Below are 25,842 nucleotides of genomic sequence, written 5' to 3'. Positions count from 1 at the left end.
TTAATAATTTCAAGTGCTTCTCTGATCTTTCATCTTTGATGCTGCTCTTCCCTTGCGATAATTGATGCATTTTCCAGGCAGATATGGTGCTTAGTCTTCGAGGAGTGTTCTGCCAAGGCTGAGGTACGAGATCTTCCATTCCTAATATCATCGCCATGTTCCTTGAGCCTTGTCTGGAGCGAGTGACCTGTTTCACCTATGTAGCTTTTTCCACAAGAACAATCTATTTTATAGACTCCTTTAAGCTGATGATTGTCAATATCATCTTTTACAGACTTCAAACCTTGCCTGATAGTACCAGGAGCTGAGAAATGTGTGATAATGTTTTTCTTTCTTAGGATTTTAGCGATTTTGTCTGTAACCCCATGGATATAAGGTAGAAAAACCTTACCACATTGAGGTTGGTCTTGAGCCTTAGGCTCATGAGATAACAACTTTCTTTCAGCTTTCTCTATGGCTTTTTTAATCTCATGTTCTTTGTAGCCTATATTCTTAAAAGTTAAAACTAAATGCTTCTTTTCTTCGTTCAGATGCTCTGAGTCAGAAATTCGAAGGGCTCTAATGGCAAGAGTGTTTAGAACACCAAACTTTTGGGCTGGGTGATGGTGGGAATCCGCATGGAGGTAACTTTCTGTGTGGGTTGACTTCCTGAAAACCTTATGGCCCAAAGAGCCATCCTCTTTTCTGATGATTAGAACGTCCAAAAATGGGATGCTCATGTTTTCTTCAAGTTCCATCGTGAATTTTATTTCTGGAGAGATAGAGTTTAAGTGAATGAAAAACTTGTCAAGTTCTGCTTTACCATGCGTCCATTTTATATTGGTATCATCGACAAAACGCTTCCACCAGGCTGGTTTTAAAGGATATGATTCCAGGGCCTTCTTTTCAAAGTATTCCATGTATAGGTTGGTCACGATTGGCGAGAGGGGTGATCCCATTGCCACACTAGATGTCTGCTCATAAAATATTCCTTGGAAGGTGAACACCGTTGACCTTAAGTAGATTTCAACTAGCTTTGCAGTCCCTGGATCAGTAACATCTTTTATAACCTAAATGGCTTCATCAAGAGAATCTTCGTGAATAAGGATACCACGTCAAAGCTTACAAGGATGTCATCACGCTCCATCCTTTCATTTTTAATAAGATTCACAAAGTCCTGGGAGTCTTTGATGAAGGAATCAATATTTCCGACAAGGAGTTTAAGAATTTTAGCAACATATTTAGCAATATAAAATACGCATGGTAAAGCGGAACTTGACAAGTTTTTCATTCACTTAAACTCTATCTCTCCAGAAATAAAATTCACGATGGAACTTGAAGAAAACATGAGCATCCCATTTTTGGACGTTCTAATCATCAGAAAAGAGGATGGCTCTTTGGGCCATAAGGTTTTCAGGAAGTCAACCCACACAAAAAGTTACCTCCATGCGAATTCCCACCATCACCCAGCCCAAAAGTTTGGTGTTCTAAACACTCTTGCCATTAGAGCCCTTCGAATTTCTGACTCAGAGCATCTGAACGAAGAAAAGAATCATTTAGTTTTAACTTTTAAGAATATAGGCTATAAAGAACATGAGATTAAAAAAGCCATAGAGAAAGCTGAAAGAAAGTTGTTATCTCATGAGCCTAAGGCTCAAGAGCAACCTCAATGTGGTAAGGTTTTTCTACCTTATATCCATGGGGTTACAGAAAAAATCGCTAAAATCCTAAGAAAGAAAAACATTATCACACATTTCTCAGCTCCTGGTACTATCAGGAAAGGTTTGAAGTCTGTAAAAGATGATATTGACAATCATCAGCTTAAAGGAGTCTATAAAATAGATTGTTCTTGTGGAAAAAGCTACATAGGTGAAACAGGTCGCTCCCTCCAGACAAGGCTCAAGGAACATGGCGCTAAGATCTCGTACCTCAGCCTTGGCAGAACACTCCTCGAAGAATAAGCACCATATATGCCTGGAAAACGCATCAATTATCACAAGGGAAGAGCAGCATCAAAGACGAAAGATCAGAGAAGCACTTGAAATTATTAAGCATCCTCATAATCTGAACAGAGACAATGGTATGGAGATTAGCGGGAGCTGGCTTCCCTTGATCAGGGAAATCCAAAAGCACCAGCCCATCCCCAGGTAAAGCATTTAGCAGGTAAGTTATCCCTCTCCTATTCTATTATTATTGGTGAGCACCTTTTTATTTATATCATAAATAGAATTATTAACACTAAAATACTATAATATATTAATTTCTATATAGCTATCAATTAATATATTAATTATTATTTTAATTATTTATAATTGTTAATATGATTTGGTTTAAATATATTAATTTAATTTATATAGAAATTGATATATTGCCTTAGTATTTCTTTAAGAATTAATTTATTATCCACATATTTTATAGAAATAGCCTTTTTAACATAATAATTAACATTTTAATACTATAATATAATAATTTCTATATAACTATTAATTAATATATTAATTATTATATTAATCAATTATAAATATGTATTATTTATAATTGTTAATATGAATTAGTTTAATATATTAAATTAATTTGTATAGAAATTAATATATTTTAGTTCAATCAATTAACTAATTTTAGTATGAGTTCTATTTCCTTTTAATCAATAGGTTATAAACCAAGATATTAAATCTTCAAAATTTTTAATAAAAATAAAAGTAATTTATTAAAATAAAAATAAAAATAAAATAAAATTATATTAAGATTCTAGCCGAGAGTGTGTTGTTCCTAAAAATTTATCCTCATGAGTATTTATTCTGTCTAATTTGCTCTTCTTTTATCATCATTCTTAAATCCTGATGATGGATCCCATTTGGGATTTGAAACGTTGGTATAAAAATGTTCATACTATGGATTCTCGGTCACTGATTCAAAAAATAAAAAATAAAAAAATTACAGAAGCCGACCCTTACATATATGAATTCTTTTATTTTTATTTTTAATTTATTATAATAATTTTAGTTTAATTATTATAATAATTATTATAATTTTAGTTGTCATGTTGAGTCATGTCATGAGTCATCTTGGCCACATCACTACAGTGAGCCACACTGTTCTAATCAAAGTAATGTAAAGTGGAAATCTAAGGGACCCACATGTAATCTGAAGAGTCATGTAAATTTGAAGAGTCAAATAAGTCAAATAGTCATGAGGCAAGTCGAACAGTCACAAGGGTCAATTTTACCCTTGGCTATAAATACCCCTCATTTGTACATGCAAAGGAATTTTTCACCTTGGCTCCTCCCACATAGCCTTGAGAGTTTGTAATCTTTTCTTTGAGGAGCGAGCAATGGCTGCAACGCCCCTCTTACGGAGTTAGTGATGTATGGTGTACCGATGTGTCTTGGAACTTTCACTTATTTTAGAAGCCTGTTAACAAGCCAACACGTTTTCACACATGTATTGTAACTGTTTGTAAGACTAATCTTGGAACACTTGTAATGCATGTTTCTTTAACTTGTGTTAAAATAGTTGAACTATTTCGGTTGCTCTAATACATATGTTTATGAAAATGTGTTGTATAAGTAGTTAATGTTGTCTTGCCCTTGTGGGATGCCTCACTAGATGCTAGATAGAACTTTTCCTATAAACTTGTTATAACGACCGCTACACTCATGCAGACTACTCCGTTGGGTGTTGTATATGCTATTCCTTCACTATGTGTTTCTGACTTCCACATCTGTGTGGACTACTCCACTAGAAGATCAACATGTCTTGTTGTGTTGTGTGTCTCTAAAAGAGTTGGGACTCTTCCCTTTCAACTAGAGACTCACTTCCACCCTCTCCCTCCAAAGTGAAAGAACCTTGACACAAGTAACACCAGCACTCACCAAGCACAGGAACCTCATTGTTCAAAGACAAAGAAGACCACTCCCACGTGATGACAAGCAAGAGCTAAGGCATATCTTTAAGATAATGGAAATCGGGCCATCGTACTGGATGGGACTCCTACACCAAACGGTGTGAGGTCTAGTTGGGACTTCATACTAGGGAGATCCTCTGAATGTTGGTGGTTCAAGCACCGTCAACACCTTGTAACTATCTCCGAGGCCGGTTCGCCTTCCAAAGGAGACCCAGATGATATAGGAGTGAATCCTAAGAATGTTAGAAATTATAACACTAGATTCATCAAACATGTTACTTCCAATGCAAGAACTCCAATGAGGCTTAATAGAGTCATAGAGACCTTTATTTTTTCACTTTTTAGTGAGAACCATAAACTAGGGCCAATCATTGAGAGGAACTTTGGGCTGCTAAACCCAGATGATTCAAAATTATATGATGTATATTTGAGTTTTGGTTGGTGTATATCTCCTCCTCCTCCATATTGTCTCATGCAAACCCACCACCTAGCTAGATTTATTTATTATCAAGACAACCAAAAGGTTCAAGGGGAGGCCTTGGCAGTGTTGTTTATTACATTGCCAAACTAAGTTCTGGTCCATCTGTTCTTCAAGGGTCTTTGGATTTTTCTTGTGGGATGGGTGGTGCACATTGTGCTTCAAATCGTCAAGGCAGACCTTGATATAATCCAAATATTGTTCATGCCCATGCTTCATATGCAATGAATAGTTACTATCAGATTCACCGTAGAAAGTACTAGAATTGTGATTTCAAAGGCACTGGGTTGGTCACATTTACTGATCCAAGTGAGGATTATTCCACTCATTTTCTCTTCTAGGGAATGTCTTCCTTTACTTTTTCCTTTTTTTTGTCTTCTTATATATTCCAATATATGCACTATAATCACTTTGATAATGTATAGTTCATTTTTTATACCAAAATTCCCATGAAGGTACCAGCTTGCAGGTCACTAAATTTTCAATATAAACTATTAAAATGAGGGTATGACTAGTTAGATCATGTGTTATTTTGGTTTAGGCTATGGATCTTGTCACTATCCTCAGGAATAAGCATCAAATAAAATTGGCACGGTGCTTTCAGTAACTCAATCTTATCCCTTCCTCTTGGATATCATAGATTGTAAAAGCCAATCCTTTTGCCAGAACATTGGACTGATTGAAATACTCATTATCTGAACCATTTGGTATTTGTGATGGTGTGCTTACAAACGATTTTGTTAGCCTGAGGAATTTTAGCAAGTTGTCCAAAATGTGATTTAAACTTAATCGACACATGTATTAAGAGAACCACTGGGAGCTTATTTGGCATATGTATTTATAGTACCACTACCTAGATATGAAATTCAGGAAACTTATTCTGCTTCTCCAGTCAAGCTTTGTGTTTATGTTTTTCATACACTATAGGCTAAGCACATGTTATCACAACCTACTGGATTAGATAATTTGTATTGTTTTGAACGTATGGAGTAGAATTCTTATATTCAGTGAGGAATGAGAAGGAAATTTTGATGTGGTGTCAACTCTATATATTTTAGAGAATACATGAATTGGTATATACACAATGTCTGTAATTGCAAGATATCTTTACTATATTGGCTTATGTTTGACACATTATTCAAGATAGTACTGCCTATATACAATTGTAACCTTAATACAGATTAGGACTTCCATTTTTCTGGGAAACTAACTATTTAGTTTCACTTTGTTAAACATAGATTATACTTGAACTTCTTGTGTATTATCCATGTTTTTTATCAAATGAGTGGATCTACCCTGAAAGAGTGTTTGAATTTTTCATTGTATTTGTTTTAGGCATGTTGATCAGCTGCTTCATTTATTTTTAATGTCACCCTATTTGCAGTAATCAAGTCCCATGAAGAAGATTGTTTAGTATGTTTTATTGAAATTTGTGGAGATTATTTTGTATGTAAATTCCAAATGGTTAGTTAAATTTGTTATCAAATTAAACCATCCAATTAAAATTAGTTCATACTAGCATGACTTGACTAATATGAAGAAATTGAATCAAAACTAGGTTTTTGTGATATGACTTAACTGATATGAATCCAATTCAATGATGGGTGACTTGTTGGGTTGATGAAATCTGGCAGGGATCTCAAATTTAATAGGCCATTGTTGAATCACTGAACAAAAAATTCTTTCATCGGCTTTCAAACTAATTCTCAATGATCTAACAACATGCTTCTTCAATGGGTGGTTTCTTCAAAACTCTTGCTTTGAGTTTTCAATTTGGTTCCTTTGTTGGGGTTTTTCTCTTGAATTTAAGACTATAGTGGAAATTTTTAGGGAACTTGTGGGTTTTATGCCCTTCCCTTACAACCACAAGAAAATATGTTTTAGTGATGCTTTATGTGTTCTACATGCGATCTTGGTTCTGAGGTATGCTACCCATGATGTAGAAATTCCCACTGTAGATCAACAAATTATGCAATATACTAAAGCAAAATACAAGATCTACTTCTACAACAAACTTTGCGGAAGCTTAATCGATTTGAGCACGATCAATTGAGAACACATATAACTAAGAATGAGAAATTAATCACACATAACACAGAAGAAATAACCTGGGGAAAGCCTCGGCCTAAAACCCCAATGTCTGTATTATCATACAAGTGGAAATATGTTCAAGTTAAAAAAAGAATCAACTCTCAAGCTATCCTGCTCCTCTGTAATCAAACAATATAGCTCACAGACTAAGGAGACACAATATATGCCTTCACTCAGCCCTCCAAGCCTCCTATTTCCTTGCACAGTTTTTCTTGGGGTCCAATGATGTCACATGTGTGAATTAGCCTCATCACACTCACTAAACTAAAGAAGTAACTGCGCAATCTCCAAGGAATGAATTCCTTCTGCATGCAAGAGATATTCACAATGGAATATTCCTGCAACTGATAGTACACTGTCCCTCCATCTGATCTCAACTAGGTCTCTGTTTGAACTGACATGCATGAGTTATTTATGAGAGAATATTCAGTTATCTGAAGTGTAGCAGTTACATGCATGCATGCATTAACTAATTGAACTCACAATTAATTCAACGAACTTTTTGAATTAATCTAACTGGACTTGACTCAGTTAACTGAGCCAACTAATTACAACTCAATATTACAACTCATCCTTATCTCTTTAACTGATGGATAAATTCCTCAATCAATGGAGCAACTATTGCATGTCCCCACATAGACATCATGTTTGATTTTCTACAACTAATTAACTCAAGATGAATTAATTAATTATTTTACAAACAACTGCTAAGATGAAATTCGAATTTTAGTTCAAGGACTAACTAAAATAGGAACCTATCTCGAACTGCTAAAAATAGCAATGTTATTTTTAGCACTTCTATTTTTCATTCCTTGTTGCTCAGTCCAGCACTGGTACCTGAACTGCTATTTATAGTAGTGTTATTTTTAGCACTTCTATTTTTGGCATTTCTTGTTGCCATTTTCAACAAAAATTCCCCAATATTTATATCGGATCTCAACCTTTTGAAATTCATACATTCATGCCATTCGAATGTAACACATCTCAAACTAACTAAAATAGGAAGGTATCCCAAAATGCTATTTATAGCAGTGCTAAATATAACACTTCTATATTTAGCATTTCTTATTGCTATTTTCAACACTCCCTCTCAACAAGAAAGGGATTATCAGTAACCCCAATCATGTCTCTGTGGAACTCGAACTTGCATTTTGACAATGATTAGTCAAAATATCTGCATACTGTTCCTCAGTCGAAACATACAACAACAACATGATCCTCTTGACCACATAGTCTCGAAGATGGTGATACCGGATATGTATGTGCTTGGACCTGTCATGAAAAACTGGATTCTCAGAGAGTTTGATACAATTCTGTTTATCGCAGTAGATCACGGTTGGATCCATCCTCTTACCAAACAATCCCATTAGAATCTTCCGCATCCAAATGGCCTCACATGCAGCCTGACTATCAGCCATGTATTCAGCCTTTGTTGAGCTAAGAGCAACTAACCTCTGTTTCCTGCTGTACTAGGGAACTGTAGTTGAACCAAGGTTGAATATTCCTCCAAAAGTGCTCTTCCGGTCTGATGGACTCCCTACCCAATCCGCATCTGTGAAGCCTTGAAGCTTCACTCCCTCTGTCCGTTTGTACCACAATCCAAACTAAGATGTGCCTCTGAGGTATCTTAGCACATGCTTCGTTGCCTTCCAAAACAACTTGATAGGTTGAACCATAGCTTGACTCAGCTAGTTCACGCAAAGCATAAGTCGGGTTGTGTGTTCACTAGATACATAAGTGAACCCACCAGCTGCTGATAAACAGTAGCGGCTACTACCTTACCTGAAGTAGGATCCTCCTTCCTCCAGTTCCCAGCTAGAGGAGTTTGCATGGGCTTGCACTTCTCCATGTGAAAGTTCTTGAGTATCTCATTGGCATACATGCCTTGAGACACAAATACTTCACCATATTTCTGCCACACCTCCATGACTAGAAAGTAGTGCATAAGTCCCATTTCTTTCATTTGGAACTCTCTTTCAAGGTCCTCCTTGCAAGACCGGATCAACTAATCATCACCTGTCAAAATCAGATCATCGACATAAAGAACAATGATCAATGGTTTACCTTCTACCATGATGTGGTAAAGGTTTGCATCTGCTTCACTCTAGGTGAAGCCCAACCCAGTGACATAACTGTCAATCATGGTGTACCAAGCATGGGGTGCTTGCTTCAGCCCATACAAAGCCCTCTTGAGTCGGCACACATGCGACTCATGATCGAAGGTCTCGAAACCCTTTGTCTGTTCAATTTACACCTTCTCCTCAATCTTCCCATTGAGGAATGTTGTCTTCACGTCCATCTCATGGATCTTCCAATCCATCTGAGCTGATAGTGCCAACATTGATCTAATATATGAATAACTTGCTACAGGAGCAAAGGTCTCATCGTAGTCGATCCCCTCGACTTGTGAGAAACCTTGGGAAACAAACCTTGCCTTATGTTTCTCAACACTGCCATCAACTGCCTACTTTACTTTGTAAAGCCATCTGGAACTCACCACTGACTTTCCCTAAGGTCTTGGGACAACATCCCACACACTGTTCTGAATGATACAATCGTACTCCTCTACCATTGCATCAACCCATACTGGTTGCTGCATTGCCTCCTCGAATGAAGAAGGTTCAGTATATACACACTCCCCAACTAGGGCCATGTACCCAATGTACCGCTCGGCGACCTCCTCTGTCTGCACTAAGAAGATGGTTGTCCCACATTATCCCGCGCATCATGCATCAACCTCTCAACTTCCCTTGAGCATTTCCGCCCATCTCTGGAAGTCTCAGCATGAGTGGATGTCTCCACTTTTGGATCCTCTGCATGCGGCTACTTCGCATCAATCTGAGGCTTCTCCTCCTTAGGAACTAAAAGTTCATCCTCTGCATGCAACTTGAGCTCCCTCTCAAGTGATAATCGCATGGCTTTCTTCTCCTCGAACTTTAGATCCTTGCATACCACTGTCCTCTGACTAGTAGGAAAGTACACCTGATAGTTGTGGGGTGTATCTGTGTACCCCACAGGTATTCCCAACTCAGCTGTTGGATCCAGCTTCTTCTGGGCATCTTTGGTCACATGACAGTAAACTGATGATCCAAAGATTTGGAAGTGACTCACATTTGGTCGCTTCCTGGAAAAGGCCTCCATAGGTGTCTTCATTCCTAATATACAGTGCGGGCTTCTGTTCTACAGGTATACTGTTGTATTGCATGCCTCAGCCCACAAATGTAGTGGTAGGCTTTGGTCATGCAACATCGCTCGAGCTGCTCCCACAATCGATCTGTTCTTCCTTTCGGCCACCCCATTCTGCTGTGGGTTATGGGGTGCCGTCAATTCCCGTTTAATTCCTTCTGCAGCGCAAAAGTCTTTAAACTGTTGGGAGACATACTCTCCACCATTGTCGCTACGCAAGGCTTTTATTTTCTTTCCAGATTCTTTCTCTTCCAAGGCTTTAAACTCACAAAACCTCAAGAAGGTCTGATCCTTCTTTTGCATAAAGTAGATCCAGCATCTACGAGAAAAATCATCAATAAAAATAACATAGTACCTTTGTTTAGCGATGGAGGCTGTAGAGAAAGGTCCACAAACATCGGAGTGAACTCGCTCCAGGATTGTTCCAGCTCTACTATCTCGATCTGGAAAGGAAGATTTTGCATACTTACCCAAGGTACAACCTTTTCATGTATTCATCTGCTCCAATTTTCCCTTGGGTAGTCCGGTAGAAATCTGTTGCATGATGGTGCAAGTGGCCCAGTCTTCTATGCCATAGCTCGCCAACATCTTGGCTCTGCACCATCTCTTCTTTGGAACTCAATGCAGCACAGTCATCTACCTCAAGCTTGTAGAGATTCTTTACTCGAACCTTAATTCGCTTAGTCTGGCCAGTGCTAATATGCCTCAGGAATACCTTTCCTTTACTAAAGACTACATCATAGCCTTTATCTTCTAGCATAGCAATGGACACAAGATTCTTCTTCAGACCTGGTACATACTTTACGTCAGTCATGGTGAGAGGAGCTCCATGCTCCCTCTAAAACACAACCATACCTTCACCTGAAACATGGTACTTTCCATCATCGCCCATCTTGTTCCGCATCAAGAGATCCTTCTCCTACAAGGTACTGAAAAGATTCTTGTCACCTAACATGTGGAATGAAGCTCCACTGTCCAGGTACCACACACATCCCACCATGGATGAAACCATGCATGCAATAAGAGAGAAATCCAACTCAAACTGTGAGGTCAGTGCCTCACCATTAGATCCCTTCAAGGATCCCTTCTTGGATTTCTTCTGTGGACAATTTGTAGCATAATGGCCCACTTCATGACAATGAAAGCATCGCACTTTCGATTTGTCAAACTTCTTCCCACCATGGGAAGAACTGGATTTGGGATGGGACGCCTTCCCTTCCCATTTCCTCGCCTTACTCGCTAAGGCTAAAGTTTCCTCATCATCTTGCTTCGATGAGGATCCATCTCTGGTGCTTCTTCTTATTTCCTCTTGCATCAAATCCGACCATAGTCGTTCCAATCTGGTAGTTTTTCTCTTCCATTAACCAAGTCTTGGTAGTTATGCCAACTCTTAGGAAGACCGAGGAGTGTAAGACTCACCATGTCATCATCAATGTTCATGATCCCGACACTTCCAAGCTCATCCCTGCAAGTGGTGAGCTTGTTCAGATATGTAGAGACCATGTCACCCTTTTCACACTTGATTTTTCGAAGCTTGTCTTTCAGCGCCAGCTTCCTCTGATCGTTGTTATTCTGATATAGATCTTTCAATGTTTTCCACATCGAAAATGGTGTTTCCTTCCCATGGAGACTTGAGACTATGTGGTCTTGAACTCCCTCTAGAAGGATTCTCCTTGCTCTAGCCACACATTTCTTCCATTCTGCTAATTCTGTAGCATCAGCCGGCTTGGGGATTTCTTGATCAATGAAGTCCTTTAGACCGTTATCCTCTAATACTACTTCCATGTGATCCTTCTAGGCTATATAATTCGAGTTGCCTTCAAGGGCATACTCGAGTCTTAAACCGTTGAACGCCATTGGTGAAATTGAGATGTGATAAGAACTCGATTTCTATATTCAGGAACTAGAAACTTCGAACTTCTCCCTTCTTGTATATTGTTCTTCACTTTGATCACCTTCGCTATGATACCATGTAGAAATTCCCATTGTAGATCAACAGATTATGCAATATACTAAAGCAAAATACAAGATCTACTTCTACAACAAACTTTGCGGAAGCTTAATCAATTTGAGCACAATCAATTGAGAACACATATAACTGAGAATGAGAAATCAATCACACATAACATAGAAGAAATAACCTGGGGAAAGCCTCAACCTAAAACCCCAATCTCTGTATTATCATACAAGTGGAAATATGTTCAAGTTACAAAAAGAATCAGCTCTCAAGCTATCCTGCTCTCTCTGTAATCAAACAATATAGCTCACAGACTGAGCAGACAAAATATATGCCTTCACTCAGCCCTCCAAGCCTCCTATTTCCTTGCACAGTTTTTCTTGGGGTCCAATGATGTCACATGTGTGAATTAGCCTCATCACACTCACTAAACTGAAGAAGTAACTGCGCAATCTCCAAGGAATGAATTCCTTCTGCATGCAAGAGATATTCACAATGGAATATTCCTGCAACTAATAGTACATTGTCCATCCATTTGATCTCAACTAAGTCTCTGTCTGAACTGACATGCATGAGTTATTTAAGAGAGAATATTCAGTTATATGAAGTGCAGCAGTTACATGCATGCATGCATTAACTAACTTAACTCACAATTAATTCAACAAATTGTTTGAATTAATCTAACTGGACTTGACTCAGTTAACTGAGCCAACTAATTACAACTCAATATTACAACTCATCCTTATCTTTTTAACTGATGGATAAATTCCTCAATCAATGGAGAAATTGTTGCATGTCCCCACATAAACTTCATGTTTGATTTTCTACAACTAATTAACTCAAGATGAATTGATTAATTATTTTACAAACCACTGCTAAGATCAAATTCGAATTTTTACTTCTCTATTTTAGTTAAGGGCTAACTAAAATACGAAGGTATCCCAAAATGCTATTTATAGCAGTGCTAAATTTAGCATTTCTTATTGCTATTTTCAACACATGATATTGTAATGAAACTGGTTCATTTCATTAACTGACAAAGATCACTGTAACATTCAGCAAACTTTTAGGGACACATGACAAGAATGGGACACGAAAAATATTTTGTACGTATATGAATTGGGTCATAGTAAAGCATTAATTATCTACTTGCTAACTTCCCATTTTTGGTTCATCTTTACACCTCATGGATGCAACAAGTACATCCCAAAATTTTTATGACTACTTGTAAGCTACTGGTAGGGGAACAATGTATTTTTTTTTACTTTACAAAATGTTCAATCTGTATTTGATCGTAAATAATGATTGATACTAAGATGGAGTATGGAATCAAGTATTTGCATGTAGCATGTGAATGTTAAGCTACTATTTGTTTTGGTAATGGTCTAAGGCATTAGGATTTTATTTTGTATCTGATGGGCATTTGTACATATCATGTGAAGGATTGTCATAGATGATCAGTATTAATATAGAGTAATAATCATGATTAAACCATTATTTTTCCCTGCTGGGCAAAGGCATTTGTACTATTTAGTAGGATACATGCTAATATTGATAGCTTATTCTGTAGCATCAGATATATAAAAATGTTGGTATTTATTCACTGAATAGTCTTTTAAATAGGCATTTTGATGTAGGGAGCAACCATGAACATTGAAAAGTCTAAGTATGGTCATAGGTGGCCTGTGACAAGAAAGTGAGATAGAGGAATGTTCAGATGGAAAAGCATAAGTACAATGGTATGGATCAACACGGACATCATATAGCACAGCATACAATTTTGACACAAAGGAAATAAGTGCACAATAGTCAAATAACTAAATAACTATTTTATGAAAAGGATTGTTCATCACATAGAAGACATGTGTGCTCTATTTTTTCCATTCTTTTTCACCATAGCTCTTCACTTTTACATTGTACATTGGTCTACATGCATCTCTACACCTAGGTTTTCTTGACCTAGGAAAGAAACTATCGAGGGTTACCTTGTAAAGATTGTCTCGAATGTAGTCATTACTATCCCTTCTTATTTTAATGATGCTTAACGCTAAGCAAAACAAGATTTTAGTAAAATTACAGGATTGGATGTCAAAAGAATCATCAATAAGCCTACTGCAACATCCCTTTCTTATGGCATGAATGAGAAGGAGGGCCTAGTTATTGTGTTTAATCTTGGTGGGGGTAATTTCGATGTACCAATGCTTGAAATATCCAATGGTGTATTCGAGGCATGTTCCTTCCCTTGAGATGTTAGGTTATTTTACATTCATTATTTATTTCTTCTCATTCTCTTCTTTACCACGCAAATTATTGTAACCTTGTTAGCTTTTTATTATAGGTAAAGGCCAAAAATGGTGATACTTTTTTGGGGGTGAGGATTTTGATAATTCTCTGCTCCAGTATTTAGTTGTTGAGTTCAAAAAGACAAAAAATGACCTATCCTAGGATAAGATAGCCTTACAAAGGCTTCAAGAGGCTGTAGAGAAACCGAAGGTGGAGTTGTCATCTTCTCCTAAGACAGATTAACCTACCATTTATCATGGAAGATGCATCTAGTACAAAGCATTTGAATGTGACATTAACTTGTTTGAAGTTTGAAATGTTAGCAAATCACTTAATCGAGAGAACAAGAATCCCTTGCAAGAATTGTCCAAAAAAAGTAGGGATTACGACATTGGAAGTGGATGAAGTTATTCTTATGGGAAGAATGTATTGGGTGCCAAGGGTTCAAGAGATTTTTGTTAAGATTTTTGGAAAGACGCCAAGTAAACATGTTAATCCAGACGAGGCTATAACAATGGGTGTTGTCATCCAAAGTGGAATTTTGTGGGCTAATGTAAAGGAACTGCTTTTACTGGATGTGACTCCTCTTTCTCTTGGATTAGAAACACTTGGCAGGGTTTTCACTAGGTTAACAAGAAGAAATACAACAATCCCAATGAATAAAAGTCATATATTCTCAACTGATGCAGATGGTCAAACTCGGTGGATAGACCATGATGTTGCAAGAATTAAATCCATTCAAGGAGGAGAGTCTTCATCCTTTGGAGGAGGCCCCAAACCTTCAGTTGTGGACTTAGTATCAACTATCCATAATTTTCATGTGTGGGTTCATCTTGATGGCCAGAGGAATAGTATGAAATTTGTCGAAGTGAGAGACCACTTTGGGGTTCTTGTTGCGGGTCAATGCCTTTGCTTCTCTTGACACTCTCTTACAACTTGACTTGTTGTATGTTAATTTTGTTGCTTGACATTTGAGAATGTGTAGTGTGCAAGAGAATATCCTTGAGGTGGTACTTTGTTCATTGTGCATTATCTAGTAGCCCATTAACTCATGTAGGTGGATTATTTCCATCTCCCCCTCTACATTTTCACTTGGATATGTAGACTCAAATCTACACAAATGAGAGACCCCTCTTGTTAAGTACATTGAAAGTACGTTGAAAACCAGTTGATACACATATCTTTGTTATGTTCCAAAGATATAAGATACCAATTCTAATATAGTACTATGTTGTGTGAAAATCTATGTCCCGGGGGAGAGAATCTCCCAATACAAAAATCTTTGAGGGAATATTAGATGAGAGTAAGGAGGGTCTAGCCTTAAAATGAGCATATTTTCAAAACTAGAACAAGTGCTTCAAGGTTTCATTCTTTCCACGTAGTGGGAATTTAAGGTATAGAATCAGTAGGTGTTCAAGCTCATGTTATTCTTCTCGAATTTATGCCTTGCAGTGTTTCCTTTCCAACATTTGGTGCAATTGCTAGAAATAATATATTTGATTTTAAGGTCACGACCAGAGACCAAATTGGTGTATGAGAGCACCTTGTTTGTGGGACAAGGGACCCACCTCCCTTAACTACTAAAGTCTGCGAAGGCATACATAATCTACCCCCCTCAAACTGTGACCCCTTACTAAGTAACACATGCTCTTAACCATTAGGCCACTCAAGCTGTATAATAATAAAGTTATAATTTAATTCGTTTTATGATTTTTTTTATTTTTATTTTAGCAAGGTAAGATGTATCATGTAATAAGTTTTTTGTTACCTATTATGGATTAATGCCTATGGGAATTTGCCAACCACTTAATTTATATGGTTGTGTTAGGTGGAAGGATTTAATCTCCAAGGAACATTCTAGAATATTTATAACAATATACCCAAATCATAGCTTGAGATTTATCTCCAAAATAGCTTTGTGTTATTTTTTTCCCTTTTAATTAAATTGATTAATTAAAAAATGACATATAAACAAGTGAGTTATGGCTTTTTTGGGCAAGTAGTATTAATAAGCCATGGTATTAGCCCATAATATTGTAACAAATCCTATATACTGATTAAGAATCTCCATTGCAAACATCAACAACAAAGGAAGTAACTCTAGATATTGCTCTCTAGCAAAAACAAAGGAAGTAACTCTAGATATTGCTCTCTAGCAAAAACAAAGGAAGTAACTCTAGATATTGCTCTCGAGCAAAAATCCTCTTCCACTGATCTTTATTCTTTTTGTTAGTTATATTTTTTTTTTATCTTATTGTGTTCTGTTGGGGAAGTGTGTTTGGATTATAGACTATAAATTATTATAATATTATTTTCTACTTGTGAATTTTACATCTCCTAAATAATTTATTAATAATAACCTAATTTTAATTTTGAATTAAAAGAAAAAAAATTGATTTCTCATATGGTAAGCCCCTTGTTACTATATATATAACATATGCCCCTTGTTACTATATATATAAATATATCTATATATATATATATATATATATATATATATATAATACAAAATATAAAATTAATAATAATGTAGTAGTATTAATTGATTTTTTTAAATAAAAATATTATAAATTTATTTTGTTTTGATAATTTAAATTATCATAATATTTTTTTTTTTTAATATTTCATTTCCATGAATTATATTTAAATTCCTCACCTACCATTAATATTAGGGAAAAACAATTTTTAATATTTTAATTTCTTATTTTTCATTTTCTTAAAATTAAAAAATAATATTTATTTTTTTAGTTATATATATATATATATATATATATATATATATATATATATATATATATATATATAAATATAAAGATTTATCTATTTATTTTTTTATTTTTATTTTTTTATTATTATGAGGAATTGAAGACTTTCAAGACAATATTTTTCATCCCCTTAAAATTAAAAAATAATGTTTAGTTTTTTTAGTTTTATATATATATATATATAAAGATTTATTTATTTATTTTTATTATGAGGAATCGAAGACTTTCCAGAAAATATTGAGTATGACAAAAAAATAAAAGTTAAGAAGAGAATAATAATATTTATCCCAACTACCCAAAACATCCAATTCTAATGTTGAATGGAGTATGATAACAAAGATAAAAACTAGGAAGATAATAATAACATTTACTCCAATTATCCAAAATACATCCAATTCCAATGTTGAATGGAAGAACAATCTATTCATAGCATCATAACATCCCACGAGTGAGATTGTTCTTCCATCAAACATTGGGGCTAACCCTGGCCTAGGCTCAACCTAGTTTGAATATATATATATATATATATATATATATATATATATATATATATATATAAGAGATGATGTGTTTATTGCATTCACATATTTAATGTTGCATAATTATCATACATACAAAGAACACGAACATAAGATGTACTTTGAAAAAAATCCAATATAAAAAATCCAGGTTCGAGGAGAGGCATATACTCTACCTTTTCCACATGTGTATAAGTGCAAATATAAAGAAAATGCACTCACTATGGAGTTTCCATGGACAATGTATGTTTTAAATGGTTGTTACATTAAGATGATCTTCTACTTCTTTCTTATCCTTCAAAGTTGTTTCCTATAAACCTAGTGTTTAACCCAATTTAACTGAATTATTATCATGATATGATAATAATTTAAGGTTAAGCTTAGAGTTTTTTCATGTCGAATCCCTAATTAATGTTAAGGTTTTGGACTCTTTAATATCTTTTTGAAATTCTACATGTGAGTAACTCCACATTCTCTGTGATGTTAGTTAGCATAGCATCTACTTAGTATCATAGTGGTCAAAGTGTGATTAGCTCCACATTGTGAGTAATGAGAATTGACCTAATATTTATTTAGTATCACTTTGGTCAATAATATAAGTTAACTTTTTCATACAAACTTCTATTAAAATAATGTTTATCTTAAAAAACTCTCTTAATATATCATGACCTTTGTTAACTAAATTTTTATTAATATATCATGGACTTTGTTAACTAAATTTTTACTAAACCATAATTATTTGAAACTTTAAATAAGTTTCAAAAAAAATTTAAACCCCAAAACATCAAAATCACATTTAAGAACTATATTTAACGTCAAAATGTTTTAAAATAAATAAAAAATTATATCACAATTTACTCAAAATCCATATTTAAATATTTTGATTTTATAAAAAATAATTTATTTTTTAAGGAATTTAGACTTCTGTGATCCATAACATTGTTTAGATAATCTTCGGCAAAATCACATAACCAATCTTTTGTCGACGCGTTTCGAACCAACCGGAACCGGATTGGTTCTTCAACTTGCCCTGACGATGAACCACACTGGTTGGTTCGAAACACGTCGACAAAAGATTGGTTATGTGATTTTACCGAAGATTATCTAAACAATTTATTTTTTCCCGAAACAATGAATTATAATTGAAATCGATATATTCATTTCCATAAATTCCGTTTTTCTTTTTTCGCAAAAATAAACATTTTATATGTTCACTTGTACGTTTTGATAAACATAAAATCAAAGCTTTCAGATTTATGACGATGGGTTGTACGTTTTCATTCACGACACAAATCAAGTCGCGAATTTGAAAACATTTAAAGAAATACTAATAAGTCGCGATTAAAGCCCTTCGTTCAACGAGCGTAAATAATAAAATTTCAGTTATTAAGTTAATAAATGTGGTTTATTTCAAAATAGGTTTCTAGAATTTTTGTTTTAAAAAAAACAGTTAAATGATAGCTCTTCATTTAAATGATCATGTAATTTGTTCAATGGATGTCGCCGAGTTATATGAATGAATGAATGCGGAGTGCTTCGGAGTGTAATTTGTTTAATTGATGTTATTGAGTTATATGAATGAAAAGAATTAGAGTTTGGTGGAAAAATTTGTGGTGAAATTTTGATTTGTATTATTTAAATTAGTTTTTTATTGTATATATGGATTCAGCACCCTGAAACACTTTGTTAGATTTTAGAAAAATTAGACAGTGAAAATTAACAGAAAATTACAGTCAAAAAGCCTCGAAAAAAATCATTTATACATAAGCTAAATTGTTTATTTCTAAAAAAAACTTTTGTAGATAATTTTTTTACATAATTTTATGGATGTTTGCAATCTTCTCCACTGTAATTTTTTCAGTGAATTAAAGAGCCCAACAGAGTGTGACTAGCCATCTAGAACAATGCTGGAAATTAAAAGTCATTCTTATGGTACTTTTTTTTTAAAGCAGATAAAAACAGATATTCCCCATTCTAAAAAGAGAAGTTACATATTTTTAGATTTGGGATAAAGAGACTAATCAGAAGAAACTTTAGTCCGTATCGGCGAAAAAAATATGTTAATTCGCCAGTTCGGTTCGGTACGGCGATTAATTTGGAAAATTCGGTTCGGTACGGCGATTAATTTGGAAAATTCTAATTCGGTACGGTGCTACATTTTTGTCAAAGGTCACTGCCAAGGGTTAAATTTGACGCCCGTATGCCCGTATTTCGCAATTTTCCCCGTAAAATACGTTTTAATTTAAAACCTCCACGTCATACGCAACTTGTCATTCATTTTCAAAACCGTCATATTGACGGGCATGTTTAAAAATTAAAAGTTTTAAATTTTTTTTTTATAAATTATATATATATAAGTTTATAACCTATGGCAGGTCCGTGTCACCGATTCACCGTATGGCATTTTTAATATAGTGACAGTGATCGGATCTGCGGTGCAGATTTTACATTCAATTCGCTACGAACTTACCACCTGTAAAAGTTAATACGTATCAGATTCCATTAATGAGTCCGACTGTCCGCGGGGAAATAATCTATGAATTTACCACCGAATCCCCAATGCGGCAGACACTCAAGGGGGATGTTTAACGCGGCGAGTCGGCAATTAGTGCTCAGAGCTCTCGATTCTCGAAATATGCAGTAGGGCGTTTCTTTTCGAAATTCCATTTTGGTGTAATCCCTAGGAATCGAACCTTACGCCCAGTGGTCGATAATCTTCTCGTTATCATCAAGCAGGTAACACAACGTTCTTTCCAATGTTCTCAGGTGTTATTTCATCAGTTTAAGACTTTTCTGTATTTTGTTATATAATTTTGGAACATGTTTCTTCTAGATTTAAAGAATTATTTAAGTCCTTTTTGTATGTATCGTTGGTGGAGTTAAAGCCATTGTGTAGCTGAACAGCCCATTTGTTTTATTCTTCTCCTCCCCCGAGCAAGTAATTGCATACTTCAAAATTTACAAAGAATGTTCGCATTCAAATTCATCAATCGGCGTTAATAATGAATTGGAAGAAATGGTCAAATTGTGCACAGTGCACACAGGCTCGTCGAAATATTGTTTTCAGTTATCGAGTAGGCAATTACTGCTCTTGAGCCTTCAAAATGTCCATTGTTGCATTGCTTTCCCGAATTGCTTAATTACTGTTCTTGTCGAGCCTTGAAAATGTCCGTTGTTGGGTTGCGTTGTCGCACTGCTCAATTTCTGCTCTTGATCCTTGAAAATGTCCTTTGTTGCGTTGTTTCCTCGAATTGCTTTTATCTCAGTGTACTCGCCAGTATGCCCATCACTTGTAAGTTGTGAATCTGTGATGTGCAGCGTGCTGTAGCCTGTAAGTTGTGACTCAGACTCTCAGAGTCATCTTCGCTGCTTGTCTGTGTGTAAATTCAAAATTTACACTCGAAGAAGCAATGTTAAAATAACGGATCGAATGTGAGGGGAGAGGTGAGGACAAAAGAAAAAGGTCGAGAGGAAGGGTAACGAGGCATGCGAGATTTTGAATGAATGCATAACGCAGGTAGGTATTCCACTTCACTTTCCCACGAGATTTTTTTGGGAGGCAAGACGAATAGATTCAGTCAAAGTTCTTTGCACCTGCAACTTTTTTTACCAGGCAAGCCAAACAGATTCGGTCAAATTTCCTTGCACCTAGCTTTCTTTCTCTCAGTTTTGTCAGTGTATCATTGATTAGAGAGCCACACCCAGTGCCCTCCAGAATAGGTTAAAATCTCTCCAAGTGAAGCCTTGAAATTTTCAAGTCAGATTATCTGTCCTTGTAATCTCGGCATTTATAGTATGTCCATAATTTAGGTGTACACTATGTACTAAATACTTGCATGTTCTGATTTATACATGGTTAAAATTGTAATTTCAAGCATGTCGTTAACTTAAAAAAACCCTAAACTTCCAGAGTGCAATCATTGCGGAAATAGCAAAAAATTGAAGGAATTACAGGGGCAATTTTAAAATTTTGGACAAATTATTGATCAAGTAATGAAAAAAATTCTTCAAAATTCACCGATGAAGCATTTCGAGAATTTGCAAAAGTTAAAATACATATTTAAGTTCTTAACAGTGTTTTCATGTTACTCAGCCAAACTGTCCTTATAGAGCCGAATCTGTATATAAGATAAAAATGGTTTCAATGCAGTTTGATTTGCTCACCTATAAGCCTGTAAACAACCATAAATGGATTTGTTTGCTTCTGAGATTTCGCTGAACATCCACTACTGGAAATTGTGGATTTACCGTCCACAATCTTTACATTCGATGTTGTCGGCCTTCTCAATGTCCACTCATTCCTTCCATGATTAAAAAAACACACCAGTATTTTTATTTTGCATGCAAATTTACCAGTATCATGTACACGTGTGGTCAAGGTTTATTGATTTCTGTGTGTCCAGAAGCTGACATGAACTTCTGTCACTGTAAATTGGTAGTGACTCAAATGGAAAACATGATAGCTGTGAGTGAATTATTTTTGTCAAATTTATTGCAACAATATTAACATTCATTATTTTCATGTGAAAGTAATTATGAATATATATTTTTTCACTTCATAATATATTTTTTGTTGTTTCTATATATATTTCCCATCTATTTTATCAGTATTTCCATTTTAAACAAAAAAACTCAGAACATTTGAACAATCTGGAAAATTTGCAGAAAAATTTGATCAGCAGGTCTCAAAACAAAGTGTAACAATGAGACTTGAGCCGAATTGTACAACAAAAAATGAAAAATTTGAACAATTATGAGTACAATTTGAAATTAGATGAAACTTGTACAAATAAATTTTAAAAGTCATATGATGGGCAGTTTAAAAATAAAAACGTCATAAAAAAATTCCTTGACGGGTAGGGTCACCGTCAAATTTAACCCCTGGTCACTGCTCCAGTTCGCTTTCTCTTGCTTCCTCCCTTAACGTGTTCTACACCCTAACACGAATACGGAATAATGTGCTTCGTTACTCTCCTGCTTCCTCCTTTAATGTATTCATACGCAATGGGCTTCGTTACACCAAACAATGTCCTGTGTTTCGCTACACCGAACAATGGCCGAACAATGGCCATACGGAAGGTATACAATAAATAGATCTGCAGTTTGATATATAAAAATTTACATGGTTGAGTAAATACATAACAATTTTTCAAACTAAAGGTTTTCAAACATTGTTTAAATATATTTTATAAATTTAGAAGATGGTGCGGTAAGTATATAAATCTAAAAGTACTAATAAGTTTGGAAATTGGAACTAGACAATTTTGGTGACAATTTGAAATAATGTAGAAAGGCAAAATTAATGTTAAGATCAATTACTTTTTATAAATTGTCTTAGAAAAATTAGTCAATTGGTATTTTCTGTATTCAAGCCTCTGTAATCATATAATGAATTAAGCAAGTGGGTATTTCTTAGTAGCAAAATTGGCAATTTTTATAGAAAAAAAAAAAATCAGTGATTTCTATATTACCAGATTGATAATTCTTATTGGAAAAAAATAAAAATAAAAAATATAATTTTTATAGAAAAAAATAAAAAAAATAGTAATTTCTAAATTAGAAAATTTCATGAAATGTCAAATTGCAATTAGGAAAAAAGACAATTCTTACCTTACAAGAAATTATAAAATAACAAATTGATTGCAAATCAATAAGTCTTATATAAAACATAAAAAACAATAACTTCTATTTTGGAAAAAAATCAACTCATACAACTTCTGTATTTTCATTAAAATTTTGAATATAATGATTATTTATTTAAATTTATATATATATATATATAAAAGTTTGTAAAATGTATAATGCCGAATTTTTTTCGTATTGAATTTTATAGAGTCGAATTTTTTCCGTATCGAATTCGAATTCGAATCCGAATTTGGTAACTATGGTTAAAAGTATTTTACAGAGCAAATACTAAGACACTACACTATATTCAACATATGAAAAATTCAGCCTACTGAAAGTCATGGACCAGAGGAACGGACATCCAATAATCAAAACCATGAGAAAAAACCAGAAGAATAGACATCCAATAATCAGAGCTCAAAAAAGCCCTATTGTGAGATAAATCCATCAATCATGCGAAAAACATTCTACCAAGCCATTAAGAAACACCTCTTTTAAACAAAACATCCACTTCTATATTCTGCTCCAGATAGACATAGAGAAATACAAATATTGCAAAAGAGGAAAAGGAAAAAAAAAAAAAAACTAATCCATCCAATAGAATAACAAAAGAACCTGAACCTGGAGGGCATTCCGCCCCTGCAACCCTTAATGACAGTCAACGAATCCTTTGTACCATATGTACTCTAAGGCTACTTGTACACAATTTCTTTTTTTTTCAAAAAAAAAACCAGTATAGATTTATATTAAGAAAATATAAAAACTGTTGAATGACCTAAAAGAAAAAGCCCCCACTATTTCCAAGAACAAACATATACATATAGTCCATATCCACCATTATCTGAACCAGGGAAAAACCCCAACTTCACCGAAATACAAGGACACTCTTGCGCAATGTGGCAAGTTTATTCACGTAAGAGCATCTTAATATTAGATTTTATTCAATTAATAGCAATTTAATATAATTAAGCTTAGAGATTGCTATTTTATAGGGAGGATCGTAGATATGGGGCTGCGTTCTTGATAGCTTCATTGATTTCTGCTTCAAATATATGCATAGCAGCCGGCGGCAAACATATTGGAACCACTATGCCCTCCACCCCACTTCTGTTACGATAAGGGACGAGGAAGCTTGTCAAGCCCGCCGCTGCCGCTGGTCCCACTCCACCTTGTGCTGGCCCGCCGTAGGCTGCTCTTCCCCACCCCAAATCCACATCTCCAAACCCGATCTTAGTACAGTCCGAGACCGCATAGGTGCCCGCCACTGTAAAGAGAGGGCGCCCTCTCAACTCCATCAAATCTATCACCGATCGCATGTACTCGCCATTCACGCTCATTTTCGCTTGGCGGATCAACTTCACAGCGAAGGACAACGGTTTGGTTGCCAGCTCTCCTGCGGTCGTCTTCGCGCACGACAAAATGATCGCATTGCCGTAGAAGTTTTCGGGAATCGGCGGGTCGAATCTCGCTCGGCCATCCAAAGGGAATATGAACCGAACTTCCTGCTCAGCGGGCAGTTGGAGAGCCCTCGTTCTGGAACGCCACAAACAGGCCGATAGAACTTCAAAGGTCGGGCACTTGCCTTGCCCTACTGCTTGTCTCTTCAGCGACTCGATCTCCTTCGGCCCGAAAAAGAATGAACTCTGCCTCATCTCCTTCACGTTTGCCATCTGCTCGTCTTTGTCTTCGATTTGATCATATTCTTAGTGGGTGAATTTAACTGTGGGATTCATCCGGGGTCGGAGGATTTCTCTTTCCCAAACTGGATGAACGGAAGGCCTCGCCGCCCCCCTCGCCATTTCACCAAGAGCTGTCAAGAATTGAAGGAGGCCAAGCCCGTCGCTCATGGTGTGATTCAAATGAAGGGCGAAAATGAACCCTCCGCATCTCAACTGCGTTACCTGAAAATAATAAGCAACACGTTAAGAAAACAGAATTTATGAATTGCGTTCATCAAAGCATGAGTGAATTAACCTGAATGAGAAGGAGGGGAGAATTGGTAATAGTTTCCGAGCCCGCCACATCATGCAACAGATCATCCAAGCAGTGGAAGGGTGGGTGCAGGTCTCCGAATTCCTCCATCGAAACGTCGGCATCAGCTTCCACAAACAGCACGCCTTCGCTGGTGCAGTCCACGAGGAGCTTGCCGAAGGGCGCTTCTCTCAATCTTCCGGCAAAAGGATAGTAAAACACCAAAACCTTCGCCAGCGCTTCTCTGATAATTTTGGCGGGATCCTCACCTTTTTTCGACGGATCAAACCGATAGAATTGAAGGGCGGGAATCTGAAATATGAGAGACAGTTGGTCATCTAGATTGGAAAGGTATAGCAACCCTTTGGGAGTAGGCAGGAGAGGAGCGACAAGGATAGCCGGCTTTCTGGTGATTTTCATTTGCAGAGGTGCCATGAAAACAAAGCTGTGGAGAATCAATGAAAGGCTATGAAGCGAGCACGCAATCGAAGATGAGCAGAGTAGGATGCAGTGCGTTGCAGAGGCAAAGATCTTTCTAGATGGAGGAGACGCCGAAGCCTGCGTTTGGTGAGATATATTGTCAAGTGATGTGACTAGTATAACGAATACCATCAGCAATGAAAGATTAACCAGGAAAGATCTACAACAAAGGCGACTTCATATTGGACTTTTAAATTTTAAATTTAATTATTAATAAGTATGTTGAATAAGTTGGTTTACTTTTACACTAGCTTTTTAAAATTTAAAGTGAGTGGTATGGATTTAATCCCTATTATATATGTCAAATTTCTTACCAAATTTTCTAAAATATTAGTATATATGTGTTAGTATATATGTGAAATTTTCAAAAGAACATTAGTATATATGTTAATTTTTTTTTTTTATATATATAGAATATTGGTATGTATGTTAAATTTTCTAAAATATTTATAGTGATATATATGAGTTAAAAGTTAAAATTAATTTTTTTTTTAATTAAATTTATTAATTAAAAAATTTTATGTGAAAGAATATTATATAAAGTCAATTATTATTTTTTAGGTAGGTGGTATTGATAAGTTATAACATTTGCCAATAATATTGTA

General features: G+C 35.4%; 1 pseudogene; it reads right to left on the bottom strand.

The window, feature by feature from the left end:
- Positions 1-23,772: 23,772 nt before the first annotated feature.
- On the bottom strand, positions 23,773-25,192 carry LOC149253935 (benzyl alcohol O-benzoyltransferase-like; annotated as a pseudogene).
- Positions 25,193-25,842: the final 650 nt, after the last annotated feature.

This window comes from Pinus tabuliformis, chromosome 7 (assembly GCF_031772625.1).
Source record: "Pinus tabuliformis cultivar Carrire ecotype Pingquan chromosome 7, CPIR1, whole genome shotgun sequence".
NCBI classification, from domain to species: Eukaryota; Viridiplantae; Streptophyta; class Pinopsida; order Pinales; family Pinaceae; genus Pinus; species Pinus tabuliformis.
The sequence above is the reverse complement of the archived record's forward strand: the minus strand, read 5'-3'. Positions and strand labels throughout refer to the sequence as shown.